Source organism: Talpa europaea (assembly GCF_964194135.1).
Source record: "Talpa europaea genome assembly, chromosome: 2".
NCBI classification, from domain to species: domain Eukaryota; kingdom Metazoa; phylum Chordata; class Mammalia; order Eulipotyphla; family Talpidae; genus Talpa; species Talpa europaea.
Window position 1 is genome coordinate 130,589,562 of NC_140068.1, and position 22,486 is coordinate 130,612,047.

The following is a 22,486-nucleotide window of genomic DNA, read 5'->3' on the forward strand; positions in this document are numbered from 1 at the left end:
GCTTTTTCCATGAGGGCCGAGCAGGAGGAGGGGAGTGTCCAGCTCCTCTCCGGACCCTCAGCCTCTGTCCTCCCTCAGGCGTCAGGGCATGAACAAGGACAGGCAGTCGGGGTACCTGCTGTGTCTAGGTTCTGCCATCACTGGCCTGATGCTCTTTTCATTATTTACCCTCATCTAGAAAATAAGAATGAATTTGAAGTTCTTTTTAGCTCAAATCCTAACACTCTGGCAGGCATGGATTTTGTTTTTAAGATTTATTTAATTATTTTTAAATTTATGTGTTTATGCATACAAGAACTGGGGTACAGAACAGAGGTGGGGGTGAGAGGGCTCACCAGAGACAGCGGGAACAGAACAGGCAGAGTGACTGAAATACATTGCTGAGGGGAGCAGTGGGCAAGTCAGGAGAGGTCTGCTGCGCCATGTGGGTATCTCCATGGCCAGGGATTGAACTTGTGCTGCAGAGACTGCGGACAGCTTCATAGGTTGCATCTTAAGCCCTTGTGCCACTGGGAGGCCCAAGATTTATTTATTCATGCTTATAAGAACTGGGATACAGGGCAGAGGTGTGGGGGGTAAGAGGATTCACCAGAGGCAGTGGGGAGCAGGACAGGCAGACTGACTGAAATCCACTGCTGAGGGGAACAGTGGGTGAGACAGGCGAAGTCTGCTGCACCATGTGGGTTGCTCCCTGGCCTGGGATCTAACTCACACTTCAGAGTCTGTGGATGGCTTCACAGTGCTGTGCTTAACCCCTTATGCCACCAGGGAGGACGAGGCATGAATTTTTGCAGCTTCACTTGTCACTTTCTCAAGACAGAACAGAGAAGGGGGGGTCAGGTGGGCGCAGGACACCACACCCTGCAGCGGGACAGTCACCAGTTCCACTCTCAGGTTATGTTAAAACAGGGCAATGTTGGGGACAGTCACTGTCTCTGGGTCCTCATCCACGTATTCACACTTGCAAGACAACACTCAGGCTCAGGATGTAAAAGCAACAGGGTTTATTAAAAAGGGGAGACTGCAAACAAGGAAGGAGTGTCTAAGCCCAGAAATGGCCATCCATCCTACCTCAGACAGTGTCCTCAGTGTCCAGTGGTCCGAAACAAAGGCTACTCATACAAGCTGTGCTATGACAGCCTGGAGCTGGTGACAACAGGTCAGCAGTGGAGCAGGATCCAACTCCCGGTGGCAGCAGGAGGTGATCCCAGGTGGGGCTGCTCAGGTGATGCTGCAGCAGCCAGCAACAGCTGTCCAAAGGCCAGGCGAACAGCACCAGACCCTGGACTGGACACTGTCAAATGCAACAGCACCAGGAGATGGTGCCAAAGAATGAGAAGTGGTGGACAGCTCTCAGAGGAGGCCGGATACAGGTCAGCAGTGCTGGTCAGCACTGGTCCAGCAGGCAATGGTGCCAGAGATGCCAGTTTACATCTTAATCAAGATGCCATTGTACCAACAGCAAACAGCCTTAGAGAGGCTGGACATAAGCCACCAGCAAACAGCCCCTTTAGAAACCCCAGGGACAGCCTGACGATGTTCTCTGCAGGCGGTGTTAGAGCCAGGGCCAGAGGCAGGTGTAGCCATCAGGTCTCAGAAAGGTGTCTGGAAAGGTCTCACACTCTGCAGAGGGCTTGGCAAAGATCTTTCTAGGAGTACTGACAAATCTGACCAGGAGCTGTCTATCAAGTGGCTCAGGCTGGCTGCTGCTCTGGCTTGTATCCTCTTCAGGGTGCCACCTTTCAAGCTTGATTGGCCCCTTTATAATGCCAGCTGTTTGGTTGGTGCCAGTGGAGCTCCAATCAGATTGGTCCATTTAGAGGCCTGGATGGTCTCAAAAACCTTGAATAGTGGGGTGCTCCCTGGCGGTACAGGGGTTAAAGACACAGCACAATCAAGCTATTGCCAGCCACTACAACATGAGTTCGATCCCTGGCCAGGGAGCCAATCCACGTGGCACAGCAGGCCTCTCCTGTCTAGCCCGATGCTCCCCTTAGCAATGTATTTCAGTAGATCCTCCTGTTCTGCTCCCTACTCTGACTCTGGTGAATCCTCTTACCCCTGACACCTCTGGCCTAAACCCCCATTCTTGTGTGCATACATAAGTAAAAATAAAAATCTCTTTTAAAACAAACAAACAAAACAAAAAATATCTTGAATGACACCTGTCAGAGCCTGAATCTGTTTGGTCCATTACAATTCTGGCACTGTGTTCTCAAATGAAACACATGCCAGTGTGTCCAGATGCCTGAGGTCAGATAGTCTCACCCTGGAGTGCGGGCTGCTGTCACTCAGATGGCATCAAACAGGCCCATAGGCTGCACGCAGTAAGGTCCCCTCTCCCCCCAGCATCAGGGATCACAGTGGGTATGGGCTTCAGCAGGGCCAGATGCTCACCTGAGCATCCAGAGCAGGCACCCCTCTATCACAGGCCACCAGGCCGGTCTCCCACCTGCCACAGCACAGCCCAGGCCAATGCTGCCAGAGCTCAGGGAGGCCCACAGTCCACATGCTGAGTTTGGGCCTAGAATGCCATGGGCCTCTCTCCCCATGGCTTCTGTCAAGGCTTGCTACTGAAGTAGGCCTCAGCAAAGCTGGTCATACCCCACTACTTGCACCAGGCTGCAGGGATCCAGATTAAATGTAAAAGCAGGAAAATGACCTCTGGGCAAGTTTGCTCCCAGAGGACAAACTGACCAGAATAAAACTGAACCTGCTGTTCCCTCTTGTGGTGGCTCCTGGCAGCATGGACAGCACACAGGGACCTCGGCGGGTCAGAGAGTCACTCAGCTGAGAGCAGGCCTGGCAGAAGCTGTGGACACAGGAGATGCTCCCAGGGGCCTCCTGTCTCCAGGCAGATGCTGCAGGTCACTTCTTCCAGGAGGGGTCCAGTAGTGACCCCAAGGCCATGACTGTCCTGCAAGGTGGGTGAGGAAGTTGAACAAGGGAGGGCAGAGGAGACGCTCAGGGAGGAGGTGACCACACCTGCCCTGGTCATACCGCAGGAGCCTCCTCCCTGCCCCGCACACTCTCACCCTCTCCAGTCTCTGCTCCCCACGGCGCCCCAGGCCTTTCTCAAACTGGACCCTCAGCTGCCTTCTCTGCTCCCCACACCAGGCAGGGAGGGCTCACAGGGCCTGGCATCACCTCCACTTTCTCTCCCACCTCACCTGCCTCCAGCACCAGAGCAACATCAGGAGGAATGTTTTTTAATTTGACTTGTCAGTAGAAGGGCGCCTGGGCAGGTAGTGGGTGGCCATCACTAAGAGGACCCAACCCTCACTCTGGATGTTTCCAGTGGATGTGACCACACTGAGGCCTCAGCCTACTCAGCTCGGAGACCCTTCCTCACTGCAGCTGCCACAGCAGGGGGCCCTGGGTGGTCAGAACCCCGGGTCTCCCGATGTGCGGCCTGGGCTGAGCTTCTGAGTCTCATTCCCCACAGTCATGAGTTACCCTGGGATCATGGTATCTGACAACTCACAGGGTGTCGTGGGTTAACTGAATAATTCATGCAAATGTTTCTCTTATTTTCACTGTTGACTTTTTTTCTTTTTTTTTTTTTTGGTTGTATTATGAAAACTCAGTTCAACACTTTCTCCTTCTCCCAGGTGTTTTTCTAATTGCACAGCCTTGTTACAGCAACAACCCAAATAAAAGATCTTTTATTGTAAAAAAAAAAAAAATTACCTCCAATCCCAGTAGCAAATATCATGATGATACTTACCTTTCCGTGCTCTCCTCCGGCGCGGCCATGCGGACAAGCAGATGCATCCTGAACACTAGTGGGGAGAGGCGTGGGGGAAGCAGCCTGGGTTTGACCTGACATCCTCTCCCTGCTGCACGTGGAGGGTTATGCTGGGGAGACGGGAGAGCCCCAGAATGAGAAAGAAACGTCAGTTCGCCCCTCTAACATTACATCTTCCCCTAAGAGCTGAGGGAGACCCTGGCGGGTCCGCTAAACTTGAGCAGCCTGTTCAGGTGCCATTTGTGTGACCTGCAGTTCTGCATTCCTGCACAAGGTCAGAGCTGCCTGGTCACTCAGTCACCAGTCACGGGAGCCAAGCCTTACAAGGTGCCTTTCAAATCTTTCCAGAGAGAAAGCTTGATCTCCCTGGAAGGCGATGCATCACGAGGTGGGACAAGGGAGCCCAGAAGCTGACCAGGGGACCGCCTTGTTGATAAGATTAGGCCCATGGTCCAGGGTCTGGGGTCTGGTTTCGATTCCAACACGTGATCATCAAGCAGATAAGAATTATCTGGTCAGCAGACTCCTGTGCCCCCAAAGCCCAAGATGACATTCCTTATTTCACCCATCCTTTCCTCCTCGTCCTCCTACCCCACGTAACTGACGCTGTACGATTATTCTAGCAATAAAAACGGCCCGGATCTTCCTCTTCCGCAGCATCCTGCATCATGTAGCCTGCTCCATGACTCCCGTTTCTTTATCAGTGTGATGTTGCCTGACGCAACAGACCCTGCTCCATCTCCCCTCCCTTCCTGGACTGTGGACAAAGGCTCAGCTCAGGAACTGGGGTGACTCGGGCTAATCCTGCCCCTGGGCCAGGCCAGTGGGGGACACACATTCCTCCCTCCCCCTGTGTGGCTCCCTCCAGTTCTGGTCTAGAGAGAAAGTAGCTGAAGCGCATGGAACAACCTCATTTTGAGGCCCGTGGGTTTTCTATGGTGAGTCCAAAGAAGATGAATGTCGGGGACTGAAGAGGAACATTGGCGACTGGGGGAGGGAGCTGTCAGGGGTGAAGTTACCACCACATCCTAGCAGGGGCCTGGAGCAGGGGTCCTGCCCAGCTCCTTACACCTCAAGCCAACCATGAGATAGTTCTAAACCTCAGCCTCTTCAGGTCCAACGCCTTTTCAGTCCTGCTTGGAAACTGCTTCTCCACAGAACTGCATTTACTGAGGTGTTGTTCTCACACTCTTTACTCTGTGTGCGATTTCAATTCATTTATTCTGGGGCTTGATGTTAATTGTCTTCCCATCATCTTGTGTTGTATATCCTGTCATTCTTGTTACACACACACACACACACACACACATACTCCCCTCTCCTTGGGAACCAGACCCTCACTCAGCACTGGGGTTACTCTGACCCTCTGTCTCTGGTCCCCTCAGAGCCGCCCTCTCTGCAGTGTCTCTACTCAGCAGGGTCTGAGCAGCCCCAGGAGTCCCTGCACCTCCTGCCTCTGACCTTGTGGGAAACCAGCCCCTAAGCCTGCGTGACAGTGAGGAGGCAAAGGCAAAGTCCTGAGGTCAGTGACTGCTGGAGGAGACAATTTTCTTTTTTCGTTTCTTTTTCCCCTCATTGTACTACTCAGTTGAGGTAACATTGCTTTACACACCGTATGTGTTCAGAGGCCCAGGGTCACCCCTCTTCAGATGTTTGTTACCACATCACGCCTACCATAAGGGCACCCACAGTCTTCACCATAGTTCACTGGGCCCTTTTCCTACCTTGTTTCCTGCTCTTACCCCACTCCATACCTTCAATTCCACAGTCATATTTCTAGAGTTTGTTTTGGTTTAGTTTCACCTGTGCCTGTTTTGTTTCTTTATATTCCACATATGAATGAAATCATCCAGTATTTAACTTTCTCCTTCAAACTTATTTTACTTAGCATAATCCCATCCATATCTATCCTTGTTGCAAAGTCAGTATTTTTCTTTTTCATGACTGAGTAGTATTCCATTGTGTATACGGTTTGTGTTCTTTATCCCCTCACCTGCCGTTGGGCACTTAGGTAGTCTCCATTGCTTGGTTATGGCAGACAGTGCTGCAGTGACCATAGGAGGCGCATATTCCTTTGAATTAGCATTTTACATTCTTTGGATAAATACCAAGGAATGGAATGCTTGACCATGGGTCAGGTCTATTTTGAATATTTTGAGGAAACTTCATTTGTTTTCCATAGGGGCAGGACCAATGTGCTATCCGTAGAAAAGAGAGGTTCCAGGTTACCGCCCCACCCAAGGAAATGTGGGGCTGAGCAGGGATAAGAAGCTAAGGAACAGGAGGAAGACGGGGATTGAGATGAGGAAAGAAGACTGGAGGTGTGGTACATTACACCACGGAATATTACTCAGCAATCAGAAAGGATAAACTCATGCCATTTGCAGCAACATGGATAGAGCTATAAGGGATCATGCTCAGCGAAATAAGCCAGAAAGAAAAAGAAAAATACCGGATGGTCTCACTCATAGCAGGAATTTAGAAAACCAAAATAAGGGACCAGGAAAAAGACTAATTGCAATAAAGTAAAAATCAAAATCAATAAGCACCTCTAGACCAGAGACACACTACAGTGGGGGGCAGGGGGAGGAGAAGAGGGATTAGGGTCAGAATAAGGGGGGTGGGAATTGTGTGGGAATATAACCAAAATAAAAATGCATACACTATGCAAAAATGAAAAATGATGTAAGAATTATATAAAATTCAAAAAAAGCCTGCAATTCTCAGATTGGATAATATCAAGGAGATTTGTATTCTGTGTGTGCTAGAAAGACTTTCTATACAAACAAATGTAGTTTAAAAGTGAAAGGGTGAAAGGATATGCCAAGGAAATAGAAAGTAGAACCACAAACCTTTACTGTCATTGCAGAAGGTGGCAGGAGCGAGGCCTGAGGGACCCAGACAGCAGGTCCCTGCCTCTCTGTCCAGGAGGGAGGGTGAGAGCAGAGTGTGGGGGGCACAGTGGATCTGGAAAAGGACTCTGGGCACTGGGGTGGAGGGGTGGTGTGGTCACTACCTCTGAAGAGATGGGAGCCTGTTCCCTACATGAATTGTAAATCAATGTTACTGCAATTTGAAAAACAGCCCTCAGCAAAGGGACAGGGAGTGGAAGAGAAACGTATCTGCTTTGGTAATTTCACATCGAAGAGATGTGAAATTATTCCCCTAAATCACACACAGTACTGTAAATCAGTGTTGCTTCAATTAAAAAAAAAAAATAGGCCTCATGAAAGTAACAGGGAGTTGAAGGGAAAAGCATCTGCTTTGCAGTCTCCAGGGTGTTGTCATCAAGGGGCTCAGAGAGAGGCTGTGGGGAGAGAAGTTGGCAGCTCCAGAGCCTCCTCTCCTCACTGCCCCCACCCCAGCCTGGTGCCAGGGTTGCTCACAGGGCATCTCACCCGCTCCCCTAGTGATGCTCAGCCCCAGCTCACCCTCTCAGCCTGAGTCACACACACCCAGCCTCTCCCCTGGCTGCCAGACTAGGACAGCGCCGCAGCGCCCCCGTGTGGCCACGGGGCAGAGGACAAGGGGCGAGAACCCTTAGGTCTCTCCAGGTTCTCATGGAGCTCCCAGAAGGACAGGGCTGTGCACAAGAGGGGGAACCCCACACAGCTTCAGGTTCTCAGTCTGACCTGTTTCCTAATACACGCTGACATGATGAAGGTCTCCTGTCTCGCCCGCTGCTCCCCTCAGCAGTGTATTTCGTCAGTCACCTATTCTGTCCCCTGCTCTGTCTCTGGTGAATCCTCTCCCGCACATCTGGCCTGAACCCCGGTTCTTGTATGCATGAATAAATAAAACTTTTTTAAAAAAGGGTCTAGAAGTACAGATGATGACTTGAGCTGCAGTATCATCACTGGTCCATACAAGGTGTTTAACCTTAATAAGATCCTTAACGGATCACTGGAGGAGGGGGAGGTTAAGGCAATGCACCAAGAACGCTTTCTGAAGGGACACATTGGAGAGTGATATGATTCTAAATAAAGGCCCAGCTAAACCTGGATTCCAGTGTCTAGGACAGCCATACTAGTTAAATGGAAGGTCCCAGCTCCAGGTTGTGTTGGTATCCTGTGGTGAATCCCTGTCTCATTCACCCCCAGGTGCTCTCCAGTGTATCACCCTCTTTTCTCTCTGTTTTATGACTTACTACTCTCCAACATTTTCTAGTTGTTCCACCATTCACTAGTGCATTGTCCATGTTTTCACTGTCATTTGAGATCGTTGAAGTCAGGAGAATTGTCCCATGAACACATTTCCTCAAATGTAGTCATTGGCTAGAAATATCCATTAAAGTAATGAAGAAATGTACTGGCTCCTCTCTCATTACTTCTTGGTTCACATCCTAATCCACTGTCAGTTCTCCCCTGTATCTCTTCTGATTTTTCTATCTCTGTGCCTTCCCCAGACCTCATCTCCTCCCTTAGGCTCCTGCCCCAGACTAACGACTTTTCCTAGATGATCCTGGAGGGGAGGGTTTTAGACCCTTCCTTCCATCTGGAGGACATTAGGTTGAAATAATCCAACCTCAAAAGGAAACACTGAGAATAGTCAACCTTTCATAGGCTAATATTGCTAAATATACAGCTCATGCATTATTATGCCCATAGTTGTTCCTTCTCATCAAAAATGGACTTCTGACCAGGGAATGAGGATGAGGTAGGAGGAGAAAACTCCATCCTGCCACATTATCCAACAAGCATTACTGGTGATATGTTGGAACCCAAAGTGAAAGCCCTCTAAGAAAATGAAGGAGGAGGAAAGTAAGATTACCTTCAGACAGGTGTACAGGAAACGCACTAGTGCTGGAAGCCAGAGGAGGAAGGTAAATCTCAGGTGGAGGCATTACCATGTCTAAGCAAAGAATTTATCCCTGATGAAGGGCTGATCAAAACTGGAATTAGGGGCCTCCCCGGTGGCGCAGCGGTTGAGCGCTGGGTTGCAAAGCTGCCCACAGCCTCTGCAGCGCTGGTTCGATCCCCGGCTGCTCCCCAGCCACCAGAGGAGGGTCCTGCATGGCGCGTACACCTCTTCTGTCGCCCGCTGCTCCCCTCAGCAGTGTACTTTGGTCCTTCTGCCTGCTCTGCTCCCCGCTCTGGCTCTGGTGAATTCTCTCACCCTCCCGCGCTTCTGACTGTACCCAGTGCTTGTATAAGTAACTAAGTAAGTAAATAAATAAATCTTAAAAAAAAACTGGAATTAGACTAAATATTTACTTAGCCTCATTATTTCCAAACACCTTACTAAGAGATTTCCTTGTATTATCTCTTGTAATCCTCCAAAGAGCCCATTGGTCACTGATCTTATCATCAGAGCTAGATTACTAAGACCAAGGGAACAGGAACCATGTCTTTTGTTCTCTTAATTCTTTCGCTTGATATTTGTCCAAACATCACAGCACAAAACACAGTAATTGGAAGGAACAACCAACACTGGTTGATTGATTAGTTCCTCTAGTCAGCAATTTTCCTCCCCTCTTAAAATACTCTCCTCCTTTAGCTTTTATCTCTGTAACGGTTATATGCATAGCCTCCTCCTTGCCCTTAACTTTGGGGTCTTCCTTCCCTCTGTGAGAAATGCCTCTTCCATCTTTATTTGGCAGACATCACCTATCTGAAAACAATATAACTTGGTCACTGGGTGTGTGGACTTGTAAGAACAAGATCCACAAAATAGCCATGTGACATTGGGCACATTAACACTTTATGTCTGTTTCCCTTCAGTGAAATGGTACTAAAAATAAATAATTCTAGAATGATTGTAAGAGTTGTTGTAAAGAGTTGAAATATAAAGAGTTATCATAGAGTTAAAACCTAATTACAGACAAAGCATAATACCTCAAATGCAAAGTCAACTGAAGAGAATATTTGGGGGAGAAGAAAATAAGTTCTCACTAAATGATAGCTGGTAGGGTATTTTGATTGTAGGCAAAAGAAATAGCATTTGACTGGTTTAAACCCCCAAGCCCACACCAAATGGCATTTACTAGCATTCTAACTGGCTCAGAGGTAACCAGTCAACATTGGGAAGGATAGACATACAGGGGTCTCAAGTGTTGAAATTCATTTAAGATATCCTGGGGGATGCACTGGCATGATTTTGATCCAACTGTCTTCCATTCTGATCTTGGTCTAGAAAATGTGGGTTATGTCTTTTCTTTGAAGAAGAAGAAAGAGTGGAAAAGTACATGATTAATAGTCACCAAAATCATGTAGAATGGGGCAGGGGTTGAAATCTCTATTGCTATGGAAATAAATTACCACACAGCCAGTGGCTTAAAATAACACAAATCTGTTATTTTGTTGTTATTTTATTGTTCTGGAGATCAGAAGTTCAAAATCAATCACAGTGGACCAAAATCAAGAACCCCTGTAGCGCAGTGTCCCTGCCACCTGCTCTGAAAATCTTATAGAACATTATAGAACATTATATTATTCCCTCATCTTTGTCATATAAAGTAACCTGATCCATGGGACAATAACCCTCCTTAAGCGCAAGTCCTGCCCATATGCAAAGGAAGAGGATTATACACACCCTTTGTGCGTCTAAAAATGAACCCTTTAGTAAGTAGAATGGGTATAGACTGTGACACAGATTGTAGTTCAACCTAGGAGGTGTAGGCACAAAGGTGTGTATGTGAACTTAAGAGCAATTTTGTGTAAAAGTGTCTGAGGAAGGAGAGGGGAAAATTGGGTTCAGAAATGAGGTGATTTCTGAGCTGAGTTTTAATAGACAAGAATTCATCTCTAATGAGTGCTACACATGTAAACCTAAGAGAAGCCAAATTCAGATTTCTGAGTAAAAGACTAATGCTTTACTCTAGACCACAGATGAATTCCCAAAAGAGCCAAAAATTAAATCCAGGCAGAAATAATCATTTAATCAGTCAGTCAGGCCACCTTGCCTTGCTTTGTGATTTAAAAGGGCTTAGAGAATACATCTGGATCCCATTTTGAAAGCTTATTGAATCTTGAAATTCTTGTTATCTTAGGATTACTAGTGATTTTCAGGATCTTTTTGCTAAAAAATGCCATAAAAGAGCAGGCATATGTGGTGTTGCTGGGAGGAAAAGTAGTCATACTATTGTCTAGATGGCACAGTAGTTGAATTCAATGATCAGCCAGTTGCCTTGGGCTTACTAATTTCTTTTTAATCTTACACTGCAATGAAGAATTGCAGGGTGGCGTGAAATGTGAGAAGGGAAAAGGGGGAGAAGACTAGTAAGTCAAACACAAAATAGAAAGGGAGCAAGTGAAAGCAGTGCATGACATTCCAGCTGGCTAGCAGCGATTCACCACTGCTCCGTTTGCTATTAGAATTCCGGAGGCTTGGAGGGTAAAGGAATGTCCCCAGATATTCCTTTTTCAATGGTTCTAGGGTTGGTTGAATCTAGTGTTCACCTAGTCTGAACACTTTTCTGTATTCAAAGGTTTTTTTTTTTTTTTTGTATTTGCAATTTTTATCCAGCTAGTATATTAACATTTTTTTAAAATCAGGTTTTATAAGGAATTCTCAAGTAGACATGAATTCTCATGTCTCAAGTAGTGTACTAGAGGTATACTAAAAACACTATTCATTTTTTATCTGACACTCTTTTTTGTTCTAGTATTCAACTAGCCTACAGTTAATCAAACAATGAAAAACAGCAGCCTGTCTTGTGCTCTCCCCTGACCGGTTTCAGTATTTTGGATATATTCTATGCTACCTACAGATAATGTATTTATGTCACTCTTGCTTTGTGAGCTTATTTGAGAAATGTTTCCTGACACCAGTAGCTTTTTATCACTATTTGTACTTCCTCTCTTGATTAATTTTGCAATGGTAAATGATATCCCCCTTTTATATAGTGTTGGATTAGCTGTACAATAGTACCTCTTGACTTTCTCTCTTGCCTTAAAAGGACTTAATAGGAATGATGACAGGTGAAAATAGTTACACGGAATATTAACAGATGGGTCATAAAGAAAGGTGTTTCATGTATAAATGAGTTTAAGAAATTCTGGGTAAATAAGTAGAAGTTGTTTATAATGGAGCATATAGAAGCTTTGATGTGCAAATATGTGCTGTAAAGCTTCAAAAGAGCATGTATGTGATATGCAACATTTTCCAAACTTCTGATGATAGAAACTTTTTCACAGCACATCCAGTGATATCTTAAGGAAATGTTTATAAAAAGGTCCAGGAGACAATCTCCTCTTTGATGTGATGGAAGGAACACAAAGTTGCCTTTTAGTGAAACAGTAGTGATCTGCTAGGGCCTTGAGAACCGGATACCTGCGGGTGCTATGCTGAGTGCCAGCTGTGCTAACAGTGCCTCAATTTCACAAAGAGAGAGGCTGAGGCATAGAAATGGCAAATAGTTTGGACAGTGTCCCACCACATTAAGTGGCAGTCATGATTCAAATCGAGGACTCAGGTTTAGAAATCCCCCAGGACACTCTTCTGCCTCCCCCAATGACAGCTAAACTGCCTAAAATGAAAGCAGTGCAAAAGGACTGTTTAAAGACCCAGGCACTTTAATTAGATTCTGTCATTTTCTGTAAACATCATGCTGACTTTTACCCTGTAGAGCAACTTATTTTACACCAACATCATTTACATTTATTATCTCCTAGAGTCTCACCCCACCCTGTCAGTGGACTGAGAAGTCCACTGGATACAAAAAGTTTGAAGGATACAAAAGTTTGAATGTGCTGGCTAACTCAACATCACTCATCAAGGACTAAAATAGTCAGGGGTTTACCTTATTACTATCTCTATCCTAGCGAGAAGAGTGTCCAAATTTAATGAATAAAAATACAGGAATCTACGATTAAAAAAATAAAAATAAGAATAAAAATCTTTGAATAGTCTAAATTATCAGGTTTGATTAACTCCAGGCTAGTTGAATAGTAGAACAAAAAAGAATGTCAGATAAAGAATGACTAGTGGTTTTAGTATATGTCTAGTACACTACTTGAGACATGCTTACAGTAAGATTTCACATGCATTGTTGATGTAAAAATTTTTATATGCATTTTATCTGGCAACTTGATAACTGGAAACAGAGCTCAGAACACAGGATTGAGTAAAAGTAGAGATGGGAGGCTAAGTGACCTGGAAGCAGTGGGACATTAAGCTCTGTCTCTGAGCTTCTCAAGTGGTGTGTGCTGATGGTTTAACAAGATGGAGAAGTACTGGTTCCCTCAGCCCCCTGCACAGTTAAGGAAGTCAGAAGTGGTAGAAACACAAGTTCTTTCCAGGACTCCTTGAAGGGTGACCCAAGCATGATGAGGTCTAAAGGGGGCCCAACATTCTCTCGGATGACTTTCAGAATAGTTCCATCTACATCGGCAGCCAGCTGCAAAGCATGCCACTGCCCATCATGGACAAGGAGACCCATGCACCTTCAAGTTTGCATTCCAAATGCTCGAAGAGCAGGTCTCACAGCCCAAGGTGCAAGTTGTCGGGGTGAAGGTGGTCAGGACATCTTTCAGGTATGGGCCCACACAATATAACTCCAAATCTCTTTCACATATATTGGATAAATGTTGCTTTGTGGCCCATGTGCTCTTACTGGCAATCTAGCAAGCTTCTCAGATGACTGTATTCATGTTCTGTAAATTAGAGTTTCATTGTTACTTTCAAATACTTGATATGTAAAATATAGTTTTTGAACTCTGATTGCATTATTGTAAGCTAAAATTTAACATATCATTTGTCAACAAGGAAAAGGAAAAACTATTGAAGTCTTTAAATATAAATTTACCCTTGCAAGTGTTTGAATAGGCTGTGAAATAATGGTTTCAAAGTGTTATCACCTATGTGCAAAACTGTTTTTAAGGGTGATGATGAGAATTTCAAGAGAATGCATTAAAAAGTCAATTAGGGTTCACTTGTAATCATTTCAACATAAAACATGATAGAAAAAGCTATCTTGACTTTCACATCCACAAGAGAACACTGCTCCCACCTTAAGAAGAGCAACCCAGATAATCTACAAAAATCATGTTTTTTTAAGCCTGAAGAGAATTCAGGTTGTAAAAAAAGCCTAATGAACCGGATCCAAAAAGTGACAACAACCTCCTAGGAGAGCGGCTTTTATCCTGGGCAGCAAATCCAATGAAAAAGGAAGCTGAAAAAAAAAAAGCAGCTGAGCCTTCAAGGCAATTTTAAAGGGTTTAGAATCCTCAAGAGCTCAGACACAGGAGGCCTGCACCTATCCTTTGGCCCTTTTCCATGGACCTTCACAGGACAGCTTGAGGGGGCAGGGAGAAAACTGAGAGACCCTGAACTCAGGCATGGAAATCCTGCTGAAGTCAGAGAGGAAGAACCAGCGGAAGTCCCCAACACCCACATCATGGTGCTGCTGATGAGCAGCATGTACGTCTGGGTGAGGAGCTGCAGAACTGAGAAAAACATCTACTCTCTGCCCCCAGGTACAGATGGGAGTCTAAGGAAAACTGAGAGTGATTCCAGGAGAACTCAGAGTCATCCCAGAGATACACATGGGCCTTACCCTGGGTTAGGTTCTTCTCCCCACTGAGGGAAGGACCAGGAAGTTGAGGTAGACAGACCACCCCAAACACAACTACAAAAGACCTCCTGAAGACTAAGGGCAGAACAGGGATATGGAGAGAAACCCCAGACCTTGCACTGAGTACTAGGAAGGGACCATGTACAGTTGGTAGAGGGCAGGAGCGTGGATACCTGTGTTAGGATACAGGGGGAAATTTTTCCCCACCCCCCTGGGTTCTTCTGACACTAGACAAATACATTTATATCAAACAGATAAGTAGGAGAAAATAGCAAATTTAATAACAGATATATGGAGAATTTACATTATAAATTCTAAAATAAATGATGCAAGTCTGGGGTTTATATTCTGTGTGAAGGGATCTAAAGTATAAGGTGGTTGGAGGTCATTTCACATGACGAGGAGGGAACAACTTCATATGACAAAATCTTCCCTCTGGATGTTTGCCCTGACTTAAGGTAGGTTCCTCTGATTTTAAAAAGGAAAAAAAAAAAAAAAAAAGGTTGTTTCTGGAAATATCCTAAATTTAGTAAATCTAGGTAATCATTCTTGAAGAAGTAGTAACAGTTTCAGTTGAGGATCTCAATTGATCCTAGTTCTACATATCAAGATAACATATATGGGGGGGCGGGAATCTAGATATCTTAGAAAAAGTCTATGTGAACCCTTTTCAAGAGACTACTACCACAGAGGAATAAAGCAAAAGCAAACAGATCTTGTTAAAAATGAAGGTATGAAAGAAGGGATTGGCCTCCCTGGTGGCGCAGGGGTGAAGACGTAACCTATGACGCTGCCCACAGCCACTGCAGCATGAGTTTGATCCGGAGCCAGGGAGCAACCTACATCGCACAGCAGACCTCTCCTGACTCGCCTGCTGTTCCCCTCAGCAATGCATTTCAGTCAGTCTGCCTGTTCTGTGCCCGGCTCTGTCTCTGGTGAATCCTCACACCCCCCACAACTCTGACCTGTACCCCAGTTCTTGTATGCATAAATAAATGAATCTTAAAAAAAAAAAAAAGAAGTGATTAAATACTCCCAGGTGTTCAAATCCCAGTTCCTGCTAAAGGGAAGTGGAGGATAGGCCTCTGTAAGTGTTTTAGAAGAGGCTTGATGGAGATGTGTCAATTTGGCATGTGGATTATTTCAAACTAAGGTTAATAAAGACCCTGCAGGTTCTCATAGGAGAAACCTTTACCACTCCCTTAACTATCTTGAAAAATGAAAATTGAGACTATTACTCAGAATTAGGCTTTTTACCAGAAAGAACCCTTCGATGGTAGAAACCTATCTACAAGGCAGGGCAAACATCTAATTCAAAAATCTGGTCTTTGTCATATGAGTCACCCAGTCCTCATAATGTGAGTTCCCTTCCTCTCTCCTTGAAGGCCCTGGCCTCTATCTTACTCTTTAGCTAAGGACATAGACCCTCATTTGCCCCCACTGACCCTGGAATTCACATCCACTTAAATTCTCCATATGTGGGCCTCCCCAGTGGCTCAGCGGCTGAGTGCTGGGTTGCTAAGCTGCCCGCAGCCTCTGCAGCACCAGTTCGATTACCGGCCGCAGGGCGAGGGTCCCACATGGCGCGCAGACCTCTCCTGCCGCCCGCTGCTCCCCTCAGCAGAGTACTTCGGTCCTTCTGCCTGCTCTGCTCTCTCCTCTGGCTCTGGTGAATTCTCTCACCCTCCCGCGCTTCTGACTGTACCCAGTACTTGTATAAATAAATAATAAATCTTTTAAAAAAATTCTCCATATGTATGTAACTCAATTTTGTTTTTTTTTGTCCTATTGATGTATCTGACATTACTTTGTTGTTCAGTCAGTCTAAAAGAACCCAAAGGGGTAGGGAGAAACTTCCTCTCTTCCCCTACAGGAAGTTGTGATTCCTCTACCATGTAACATGAAACCTATAATGAACTAAATAACTAAAGCCACAAAACCTTACAGGCCTAGCTCCACTACTGACTAGATTGTCTCAAATCGTCTCACTAATGGTGAGCCAGATAACAAAAGTCAGCCCTTTCTCTAGAGATGATTGCTGTTTTTCTTCAGACGCTACTATTTCTTTATAATTGATGATGTCTGAATTTAATCTTTATCAAAATCAAATTATAAAACACATAGAAAAAGTAAGAAAACTAATATGTCCTCAAAGAGAAAACAGTAAATGAAACCTTCCCTACAGAATAAAATTGTTGTTGGAATTATAAGGCAGACACTTTAAAATAATACTTATAAATATTTAAGATGAAAGAAATAGAATAAGTGAACATGTTTGGATAATTTCAGAGTCAAATGCAAATGCTAGAAATGAAAGATGTATTACAGATAAATAATACTGTCAATGAGTTTATTATGTTGTATACAGCAGAAGAAGGAATCAGTGTCATTGAAAACAGACAATGTGATTTTAAAACATATTTGCGTTCAGGATAAACATGCTAATAAATACATAACTTGATTTCCAGGAGAAATACTTTAATGGCCCAGAACATATGAAAGCCATTGACCCAAGATTCAATAGACTCAGAAACCTAAAGAAGAATAAATACAAAGAAATACCAAAATTATACATCACCGTCTAACTGCTTAAAATCAAACATGAAAAGAAAAATCTTAAAAGCCACAAGAGAAAACAAAACACATTCCAGAAAGGAGAAAAACAATAGAAATTATATCTCCTCATCAGAATCAATAGAGACCAGAAGACACGGCCATGACAACTTTAAAGTGTTAAACAGAAAAACATATTAGTCTAGAATTCTAGAACTAGTTAAATTATCTTTCAAAAATAAAGATATTTCCCCAAGGAAAAGGTGAAAGAAATTGTCTTAAATAGACTTCGATAAGGAATACTAAAATGTATTAGTTCAAGGAATACTAAAGGAACACTAAAATGTTTAGTTCAAAAAGAAAAATACCCAGTATAGACCCAGTTATTTGGGAAGGTGTGAAGAACACTGGAAAGAGAAAAGACATATCAGTAGATATAAGTAACAAACACATACACACACAAATACATACATTTTAAAGACTATTAATCTTATAAGGTAAAAACAGTAACAACGTAATGTTAGGTTGTACCATATTTAGAAATAAAAAAATGTGTGGCAAGACAGAGCACAGGGGAAGAGAGAGCGATCATTAAAATATGCTATTTTAATATCCTTACATTGTAAAGTAGCAGAATTTTGTTATTATATACATACTACAAGTTAGAGAAATATAATGTAATCTTTAAATCAACCACTAAGAACATAACATAAAATGATATAACTAAAGATAATACCTAACATAGAAAATGAAAATAAAAGTAAAGACCTAAAAATACTTAATTAACAATAAAAAGGGAGGAACAAAGAAAGAGCAAATGCAACAATAAAAATCTAATATCAGCATTGTAGTTTAAAACCCACATATACTAATAATAACTAATAATAACTAAAAAAAGAAATTAAAAGATGCAGACTCAGACTGGCTAAAGAATGCAACATCAAAGTAGTTTTTTTGACAAGTAACACTCTTTAAACATAGCGACAACAGAAAAGGGGGCCTCCCTGGTGGCGCAGGGGTTAAATACACGCACTATCGAGCTCTCCCCAGCCACTGCAGCATGAGTTCTACCCTCAGCCAGCCAGGGCGCAACCCACATGGCACAGCAGACCTCTCCTTGTCTTGCCCACTTCTCCCCTCAGCAGTATATTTCAGTAGATCTTCCTGTTCTGCTCCCCACTCTCTCTGGTGAATCCTCTCACCACCCCTCACCCCCCCACACCTCTGGTCTACACCCCAGTTCTTGTGTGCATAAATAAATAAATCTTAAAAAAAAAAGTCAACAGGAAAATTGAAAATGAAAGAATGGAAAATACACAGCATTGAAATACTAATCATAACACATCGTCCATTACCGTATTTTTTGTAATAGAAGTAGATTTCAAAGAGTATTACCAAGATAGGCATTTCATAATGATAAAAGGGTTAAGTCATCAAGAAATCTTAAAAATTTTAAAGCTGTCATATTACTAGTTCTGTTATGAACTAATAAAAAGTATAGACAGATCCAAATTATTGTTGCAGATTTTAGCACCTATATCTCAGCAGTTGATAACAAGACAAAAATTTAACAAAGACATCGGAGATATAAATCAACTTAGTTGAAAGTTATAGAACACTACACCCAAGAACCGAAAGGAATTGTATAATCTTCTCATGTGCACTTGAATAATTCACCAAGGTAGACTATACTCTGAGACATAAAACAAGTCTCAATAAATGTCAAAAGTCAAAATCATACAAACAAAGCATGTTCTAAGGCTGTAACAGTATTAGATTAGAAATCATTAACAAAATATTATAATAGAATTTTCTGTAATGATGAAAAGGTTCTATATCTGTACCACCCAAATATGGTACCCATTATCCATATATGACTTTCAAGCAATTAAAATTTGGCTAGAATGCCTTAGCCACTGAATTTTATTTTTTTTTCTAAAAGACACTTCAGTCTTTTTTTTTTTATAATTGCTCTTTTTTGTTTGTTTGTTTTAAAGATTTATTTATTTATTTATACAAGCACTGGGTACAGTCAGAAGCGCAGGAGGGTGAGAGAATTCACCAGAGCCAGGGCAGGGAGCAGAGCAGGCAGAAGGACCAAAGTACACTGCTGAGGGGAGCAGTGGGCAGCAGGAGGGGTCTGTGCGCCATGTGGGACCCTCCTCCTGCGGCCGGGGAGCAGCCGGGGATCGAACCGGCCCTGCAGAGGGCAACTCAGCACTCAACCACTGCGCCACCTGGGAGGCCCTGAATTTTAATTTAAATTCATTTAAATAAATTAAATATCCACAACTGACCAATGAATATCATATTGGACAGTTCAGATCCATTAAATCTCCAAATATTCAGAAATTTAAAAGACACATTTTTAATACACTTAATACACAAAACCACATTTTCTTGGGTCAAACAAATCACAAGCAAAACTAGAAAATATTTTGAACAAACTCATAATAAAACACACGATGTCAAATTTCATGGAATACACATAAAGCAGTTCTCAGAGGGTACTTCATAATTTGCAGACTTGTAGATATTACCTAACTTCTCTGAACCTCCATTCTGATTTCTTAATGGGGAAAATAATGCTACCTACCTAGATATTTTTGGAGGAATTAGATGAGAAAATCTTGCATTGGTTTGTGATTATAAAGTGCTATTACTTTAAGACAAACTTAATAAAGATAAGATATCCAAAAAAGCATATTTAGGAACAAAATATCACCCATGTTTGAATTATTATCTCGCCATTACCTAGTTGGGTGACTGTGGATACTTTGCATAAGGTCACTTGACCTCAGTTTAAAAAAAAGATAAAAACAAAAGCAATGCAATTTTAAAGTTATTTTCAAACTCTAATTTTTAAGAACTATGAAAGTGACACATTTCCTTTGTAATGTCTACATGACTACAAAGTGCACTGCGTTATCATCACCAGGATTACCTTCTTTCCTGTGGGATCAGGAAAGAGAATGGTGGAACCATCTCCTGCCAAACACTGCACTCACTTCTTCACACGCATCATTCCATTTCTTCCTCACACTCCTCCTGGGGGGCTGGTATTTTAAGAAAAGTGTTACTGAAGAATCTGAGGTTCAGAGAAATAAAATGATTTGCCTAAGTCTGCACAGTTACACAAGAAGGGGCAGTTCTCAAATTTACGCCCCCCCCCCCTCTCTCTCTCTGTCTCTCTCTAACTTCATATTCACCCTGGAAAGTGACCTCGAGGACCCGCCAAGCTCACCAGGGAGCAGGACCCAGGGAGTCTCTGCACCAGAAGTGGACACGCCCGTCCAGTCACCCGCATCCCCGCGGGGAGTGTCCGGCCTCGCGCGTCCCCGTCTGTCTCGGGCCCAGGCCCGGGGACTCGCGCTGGGCGGGGCGGGGACGCGAGAACCACGAGGAGCCGCGACCCGCCGCCGGGTGACCGCGAAGACGGTCACGAGCACCAGCGCGGGCGCGTCACGCAGAGATGGGAACAGGGGTTTCCTCTGAGAGAACGTGTGACGTCCCCCAAGGACACCTTCTGTTGGGGCAAATGTTTTCTTTCTAAAGATTTATTTATTTACACACGCAAGAACTGGGCAACCCGCCGCCCCGGGGAGGTTCATTACCGGCTCCAGCAGCCCCGTTGGTGTCGTCACGCTTTCCGCGCTCAGCCGTCGCCGCGCCCCGTCCGCTGGGCCACTCCAGCCCCTCCTCCGGCCTCGGCACCGCACCACACTGCGCTGCGCCACGCCACGCACGCCACGCCACGCACGCCACGCCACGCACGCCACGCACGCCACGCCACGCACGCCACGCCATGCCCGCCATGCCATGCACTCCGCGCCACGCACGCTGCACCACGCCGTTTGGCCAAGTGCGCATGTACAGTGGGAGGGCGGCAAAGCCTGAAGCTTCCCCCCTACTTACCCCCACACCCCTTCAGATGCATCTTGTCTTTCCACACCAACCACCAAAGCACCCACAACCCTCCACCAGTCCATTGTGGTTCCCCCCTTTTTCTCCCCCAACACGCCCTCTGGTAACCTCAATTCTATGGTAGGATTTCTAGGGTTTGATTTAATTGTGTCTGTTCCTTTGTTTTGATGTTCCGTATATGAGTATAATCATCCAGTATTTGTCTTTCTCCAACTTACTTACTGTAATCCCCTCCAGTTCCATCAGTTCCCTCCATGTTGTTGCAAATGGCATGACTGCATTTTTTTGTGTAGTTGAACAGTATTTCATTGTGTAAATTTACCATAAATTCTTTATTCACCCATCAGTCCTCGGAAACTTAGACTACTTCCACAACTCAGCTGTTATAAATAGTGCTGGATTTAGCATAGGAATTCATCTATCTCTTTAAGTTAGTGTTTTTGCATTTTGGGAAATAGATACTTAGGAATGGAATTGCCAGACCATATGGAAGATGTATTTTACTTTTTTGAGAAACCTCCATACTGTTTCCGTAAAGGCTGAACCAGTGTACAGTCCCACCAACAGTATATGAGGGTTTCTTTTTCTCCTCATCGATATTTGTTGTTTCTGATATTTTTGTTATGGGCCATTCTCACAGGTGTGAGGCGGGTGATATCTTGCCAAATCAATCCAAACCAAAAAGAACAGAAGAATTACACTACTAGACTTCAGACTATACAACAAAACTATAGTAATAAAAATAGTAATTGAATAAAACAGACAAGTAGACCACTGGAATACAATTAAACACCCAGAAAAAAACCCATGCTTATACAGACAAGTAATCTTCAACAAAAGAGCCAAGACTATACATTGGGAAAAGGAAAGCCCCTTCAATAAATGACACTGGGAAAAGTGGACAACCAAATGCAGAGAAATTACACTAGACCACTGTTTCACACCATACACAAAAGTAAACTCAAAATGTATTAAAGACATGAAGGTAAGACCTTAAGTCATAAAATACATAGAAGAAAAACATAGACAAAACACTCCACAACATTGGCTTCAAGGATGTTTTGGGGGACTTGACTCCAAAGGCAAGGTAAACAAAAGCAAAATAAACAAATGGCATTATATCAAACTAAAAGCTTCTGCACAGTGAAATAAATATCATTAAAATAAAAGATATCTACTGAGAGGGAGAAAGTATTTGTACATCACACATTCTACAAAGGACTGATTACCAAAATCTACACAAAATCTACAAAGAACTCATGCAATTTAGTAAAAAGAATGCAAATAACCTAATCAAAAAATGGGCAGGAGAACAAAATAGACACTTCTCCAATTAAGACATGCAGATGGCGAACAGACACAGGGGGAAAATGTGGAGGAGTGAGGGTGCCTGGTGGTGGGTGTGGTGTGGTAAAATATACCTAAAGAGGTGTAAACCTATACCTCTGAATCATACACAGTGTTGTGAGCCAATGTTATCTCAGTGGAAAACTAAACTTTGGTTTTTGTTCTCATTCAGTGAACATACAAAAATATGAGATAGCAAAAGAAGACATCAAAAGAAAAGAATATTCATTGTCTCTTATCATCATTGTTTATTTCTCTGTATTTCATATACGAATCAAATCATCCAGTATTTGTCTTTCTTCTTCTTAGTTCCTTAGCATAATCCCCTCCAGTTCTATGCATGTTGTTCTGGCAAATTTTCATCTATTTTTAAACTGAGTAATATTCATTGTACATGTATG

The 22,486-nt window shown here is 43.7% G+C and overlaps 1 pseudogene across 1 annotated transcript in view; it reads right to left on the reverse strand.

The window, feature by feature from the left end:
• Positions 1 to 2,585: 2,585 nt before the first annotated feature.
• LOC311188335 (class I histocompatibility antigen, Gogo-C*0101/C*0102 alpha chain-like) overlaps positions 2,586 to 22,486 on the reverse strand; it is a 129,419-nt pseudogene continuing 109,518 nt past the window's right edge. Inside the window, exons 4-5 of the transcript in view lie at positions 3,728 to 3,782; positions 2,586 to 2,622 (exon numbers count right to left, since the gene is read on the reverse strand). The product of the transcript in view is annotated as a class I histocompatibility antigen, Gogo-C*0101/C*0102 alpha chain-like (transcript). The remainder of the gene's footprint in view (positions 2,623 to 3,727; positions 3,783 to 22,486) is intronic.